This window comes from Petaurus breviceps, unplaced genomic scaffold, assembly GCF_028583685.1.
Source record: "Petaurus breviceps papuanus isolate PSGF00001 unplaced genomic scaffold, PetGlider_PUasm1.0 90692, whole genome shotgun sequence".
NCBI lineage: Eukaryota > Metazoa > Chordata > Mammalia > Diprotodontia > Petauridae > Petaurus > Petaurus breviceps.
The window spans coordinates 9,670,036-9,676,044 of NW_027187313.1; the positions used below are offsets into that span (position 1 = coordinate 9,670,036).

The following is a 6,009-nucleotide window of genomic DNA, read 5'->3' on the forward strand; positions in this document are numbered from 1 at the left end:
GTGGGCTGGGAGTCTTGCCCAGCAGCCGGCTGCTGTCTGAGCATGAAGAGTGGTTACGGAGGAAATCCGTGAGTCCGGGATGGCTCCTGTGACTTGTGTTCATTTGTCATGTAAATGTCGTCTTCCTAGCTCAGTAGAATGGGAGGATAGACAGCTGTATTCCTACGTGGGCACCAGCACAGGGAGCAGGCCAGACTGATTCCCCTCCTCTTTGTAGGCTTCGCCCTTGTTCTCTGATGACCACCTTTCCAATCCCAGTCCTGAGGCTTCCTGGACTCCCATGAAAAACCAGACTTCCAAGTCCCCCTAAACATTGCTGCCCCTTGAACAAGTGAATCGTGTCATTATTAAAAGTATTATGTTTAGGGGCTTGTCCAAAGGGCTGTAGACTTGCCTCACATTGTCCCAGAAAACCCCCTGTGCCTGTCTGCCCTGCCTGGAGCAGCCCCTTGGCAAACTCCCTCTCCGTTCTGCTGGGTGGTTTTCTTTGGCAAATGGGAAAAGAAGGCAGAAGCCCCCATGGTGGTCTGCTCAGTTTGGGACAGTCCATCCAAAACTGGCATTTGAAGTCGGCCCCCTCCCCTCAATGGGTTTCCTGTGTAGGGCCTGCTGAGGCCTGTAGCTGTGCCAGCCACTTCCCCTGCTAGGCCTGCTCAATTCCCTGTGCACCCTGCTAGTCCTGTGTTGTGACCTCAGTGACTGAAACCAGAATGGGAATGATTCTTTGTTTGCCAAACCCTGAGATGCCTGTGTTTAGGTGCAGTTCACCAGAGTCCCGTGAGCCCACCAGAGGTTCATATCTCTGTTTCCCTTGGGGCAAATATTTTCTGAAAAGAGGCCATGTCTTTGCTGTGCTGGACACACTCAACATTTGTTTATGTTTGTCTCTGACGTTCCTCCCTACTACCCCCGTTCATCCGAACTTAATAAATGCAACCTTCTAATTTGAAAAAAAGAAAAAGAAAAATTGTAATCCAGTTACCAAACTCATTGAGGAAGGAAGAAGAATAACCTATAGAGATCTGTAGACAACAGCTTCCAGGATTTTGATTGGGTAAAAAATTTTACTTATATGACAGCCTACTCAGTTATAGAGGTAGGGTAAGAATGTAAAAGTGGCAATGGGGAACAAGGAGCATTCCAACTCCTCTGCCTCAACCAGTAAATGAGGGGAATGAGTGAAGGTGTAGCCTGTATTGGAAAGGATGACTTAGGAAGCTGCATCAGCAGGGAGAATCCAGATTTCAGTGACAGCTAGCAGGCAGAAAGAGTGGGAAAGGAAAAGATTTAGGATGAAGGAAAGTTTGTTACCTATAGAACAGGTATTACAGAGGACACAAGATTGGAAGGAGTGGGGCAGTGTTTGGTTGGAACTTTGGAATGGGAGGATTGAGAGGAGCAGGAATTAAGAATTTGGTGGTGGGCGGGGTAGAGAAATGGGGTTTGGAGCTATAGGCATTCAGAACCAATGGGATATATACGCATGACCAAGTGTGAGAATATTCATCACTGAGTGGAAGGCACCACTCCTCTTCGGAGGGAAGGCTGGACATGGAGACGGAGATACACAAATGTGCCATGAGATAAAAGGCACCTGATTGGTCAGATGGGAGGTCTCATTTCACTGCTCCTCTTTCCTCCAAAGGCTAGAGATGAAGCAGGAAACAGAATATCATCAAGTGATTTAAGTCCCACTCCCCACCAACCTTCTTCTTCCTCTATCCTCAAGGGACAGGCTCAGCAGGAGATGGGAGGCCTGAGGTCAAAATGAAAATTGCTTTTCTTTGCATGGGAAATTCTCCACATCACAACTGGGAGGTCAGATGGCAACAGGAGGTGGAAGATGCCTTATGCTGACACTGTCAGAAGTCCCTGCCAGGGCAGCAGGAGATGGAAAGCAAAGTAAATTCTCACTTGTCTGCCCACCTGAAACTGGAAAGCAGGTGGTCAAAGCTGGAAGTCGAAGGCTCCAGGAGCAGGGGGAGGTCACTTTGGAGCAGATGGAAGTTGGCAGCCCTGGCCCCTTGCCACCTTCCCTCAGGGGACATATACAGCAGGAGATGTGAGGCCCAAATAAGAGGAGTACTAAGTGTTTGATAAATGCCTATTGTTCATTTGACTGATTGCACTCTTTTTTATTTTTAACAAAAAGTACTTTACTTGCATCTCTGTCTTTTCTATATGTCTTTTAAAAAAAGAGTCTAACATGGCTAGCTATTTCCCTGAGTATTCTCTGGTTACATAGCTTTGTTTCCTTGCTGGAATAATTTGTGTTTGTGTCAACAGAATTTCATACTTTAAAGCAGCCTATTCTTCTTGGAAAGGATTTATTTTATAAAATCCTACCATTTGTGTGAACTCTTTGAAATCCACTCTCCCAAAGTCAAGCGTATATGTCATATTATGCCTGCCTTTCTTCTTCAATATCTATTGTGAATTCTCAAATGAACTAGACATTTCTTCCCGAGGTTCTTACTGTCACATCTAGGCTCTCAGATATACCCTTTAGGGTTAGGAGATGGAGTCTCAGAACAAACCCTGTATCAACGATACAACCAGGACTGTATCTGAAAGGCCTTTTCATTACAAATTTAGCCCTAAGTAGAAAATTAATCCCTTGCCAGTTGGAGATGGTACCAAGTGCTACCACAGGATGCCAGACACCAAGGGAAAGGACATGCAGTCATACACACTTTCGCCAGCTGCTTCTATGGAAATCAGTACAGCAGGGAAAAGACAGAGGCAGACACATAATTAAGGTTCCTCCTCAGGGATCCAGATAATTGAACAGTGCTTTTCCAAAAGTCTAGAGACTTACCTAGGTCAGAATCTAGTTTTGCTAATTATCCAACTTACATAAAGGCATAAAATAAAGCAAAACTTTTTTAAAACTACCAGCAAACTATAACGATCCTCCTCTTTAGTTATCCTGAGACACGCCAATATCTTTTAATACAGTTTCCTTTCAAATAATGCTTACATTAGGGGCAGCTAGGTGGCACCGTGAATACAGCACTGGCCCTGGAGTAAGGAGGACCTGAGTTCAAATGCAGCCTCAGACACTTAACACAAAAACTAGCCGTGTAACCTTGGGCAAATCGATTAACCCCAATTGCCCTGCAAAAAGTGCAAAAAAAAAAAAAATTCATACATTATCCAGTTCCCTACCATTGCCATATTCCACTTATTAATTACATCCAAACAATTATTAATGATACCTATTTACATTAAAATCCCTATTTTGTACCCTTGAGTATAGGAATCTTCAGCCATACATTTTATAACTGTTTTTCTCCTTCAATATAATCTCCTGTGAAATTCCCCCACACACACAATGAAATATTCCATATCATACCTATTAACTCTTGGTGGTATCTGGCTTAATAGACATGAGAGTCAGACACAACTGAAAGTACTCCACAGTAAGAACAACATAGGGAAATGCACCATCTAAAACCTTTCGATCACTCAGTTCTACCCAAGGTCATCAACCCTACATTGGCCACACTCTTCTCTCTTCTTCATCTTGATCCTTGAGTGAATCAATTCAATATTATACTTTCTTCTCTAGAATCCCTTGCCCCCTGTCATAACTACCTCTGATCTTCCCCTGCCAAGCCTTAGAATTAGACCAAACCATTCACTGTCTTCGTTCCTATACATGTGCTATTGAACAAAGCTGGGGAAAATCATTAAATGGTACTGTCTGGATCCACCACAAATTTATGTTACATAACCTCAGTTGGGCTGTCACTGCTGTAAGGAAATACATCCATAGTTAACCCACTGCCTTGTTCACCACAGGAGTACTTCCAACCCTTTTCATTTCTACTCAAACCTCCAACAGCTCCCCGCCTCTACTCTCTCAGATAAGGACCTTGCTTCATATTTTAATGAAAAAAGTGGGTCCATTCACAGAGCTTCCTCTTTTCCCCCCTCCTCCTCATCTCACTTCACACAGAAGCCTCTAGCCACTATCTCCTCCTTCACCCCTATCTCACATAACGAGGCTCTTCTCCTTGCCAAGGCAAACGCCTCTGTTTGTATAAGTTATCTCATTCCATCCCATTTTCTAAAACAGACTCCTCCCCCCTTTTGTCCCTACTCTCTTACTTATCTTAAATCTCTCCCTATCTACTGGCTATTTCCTTAACACACAAGCCCATGTCTCCAAATCCTCAAAAAATCCTTACTTGATCCATCCACATGCACTAGCTATTTATTGGCTCCTATTTCTCCTCCTTGTGGTTAAACTCCTAGAGAAGGCTATTTGCAATAGATGCTTGCACTTCATTTCCTTTCATTCTGTTCTTAATTCTCTATAGTCTGGTTTCCAACCTCACCATACAACCAAAACTGCTCTTTCTAAAGTTACTAATGATTACTTAATTGACAGATCAAGTTGGCCATTCCTCAATCCTCATCCTCTTAGATGTCTCTGAAGCCTTTGCCCCTGTCAATCACCCTCTTCTCTCTAGGTTTTCATGACACTACTTCCCTAATTCTTTTCATACCTATCTGACAGACTCCTAAAGTTTCCTTTCCTGGACCTTCGTCTACTTTTAATGTCTCACAGGATTCTGTCCTGGGGCCTCTTTGCCCTCTCTACAATTTCACTTGATGATCTCATCAGCTCCCATGGATTTAATTACCAATTCTGTGCTGATAATTCTCAAATCTTATCTAGCCTTAAACTTTCTGCTACCTCTGAACTCACATATCTAATGGCCTATTGGATCTCAAATGATATAGCTCCCATAGACATATTAAACTCACATGTACAAAAACTGAATTCATTATCTTTTCCCCAAAGACACTTTCTTCTTCCTCACTTCCCCATTATAGTCAAGGGAGCCACCATTCTTCTAGATCCCCAGGTTCTCAACCTAGGCATCGTCCTCAATTCTTCATTCTTTCTACCACACATTCCTAAGTTCAATCTGTTGACAATTCCTGTCATGTTTATCTTTGTAACATCTCTCCTATACTCCTTTTCTCCTCTAAACCAGCCCTTTTCTCCTCTTCCCCCTCTGACTATTCCACGCGGTGCACACTTGCATTACATCATGCTTGGGCTATGGTAACAGCCAAATTATTGGTTTTGCTGGGACAAGTCTCTCCCCACGCCAGTTCATTTTCTACTCAGCTTCCTAATGGTCTGACTATGTCACCCCCCCCCCATTCAATTAATGTCAGTAGCTCCCTATCACTTCCCCTATTTGGCACTCAAAGCACTCCATAAATAGCCTCTCTTTTCCAATCTTTTTACACCTCACACCCTCTCCCTCTTGTACTCTGAAATCCAGTGGTATTGGCCTCTTTTTTGATTCTTGAACAAGACAATCCATCTCCCAAGGCTGGGCATTTTCAGTGAATGTCCAGCATGTCTTGAATGATCTTCCTCATCTTAATCCCCTTTCTTCTTTCAAGATCCAGGTAAATCCTACTTTCATCAAGTTGCCTTCCCCAATTCCCCTTAATTTTAGTGTCTTTCCCCTATTATTTCCCATTTATGCTATATACAGTTTATTTGCACATAGTTGCTTGCACACTCCCATTAGGTTGTGAGTTCCTCAAGAGCAAGGACTATCTTTGACCTTTCTTTCTATCCCCAGTACCTAGCACAGGGCCTGGCACTTAGTAAGCAATTAATAAATGCTAATTAACTAACTATCCATAATAATAATGGCTCATTCTCCGGTGATCTTTTCTTTGCAAAGCCACTGTTGCTTCTTTCCACATAATCAGTAACATTCTGTACTTCTCTCTCCCATATCCTTGAGAGATCATGCTTGCAACAGCATATTTTAAAGACAAAGCTTACAAGGTTATATCAAATACCAGTGAGGGACATTCTGTTACATCCTTGAACCTGAACCAGCTTCTACTTAGACCTTGCAGGAAAATTTTGCTATCCAAAAGTGAAATGTTATTGACTATTTACTACATGGGAGGAATTGTATTAAGTACTAGTGGTACAAAGAAAGGCAAAAACAAAAGGGGGGCAGG

General features: G+C 42.9%; 1 protein-coding gene across 5 annotated transcripts in view; it reads right to left on the reverse strand.

Moving 5' to 3' along the window:
- The window catches only part of DNM3 (dynamin 3), a 708,993-nt gene that overhangs the window by 535,570 nt on the left and 167,414 nt on the right, over positions 1–6,009 (reverse strand). The window lies entirely within an intron of this gene.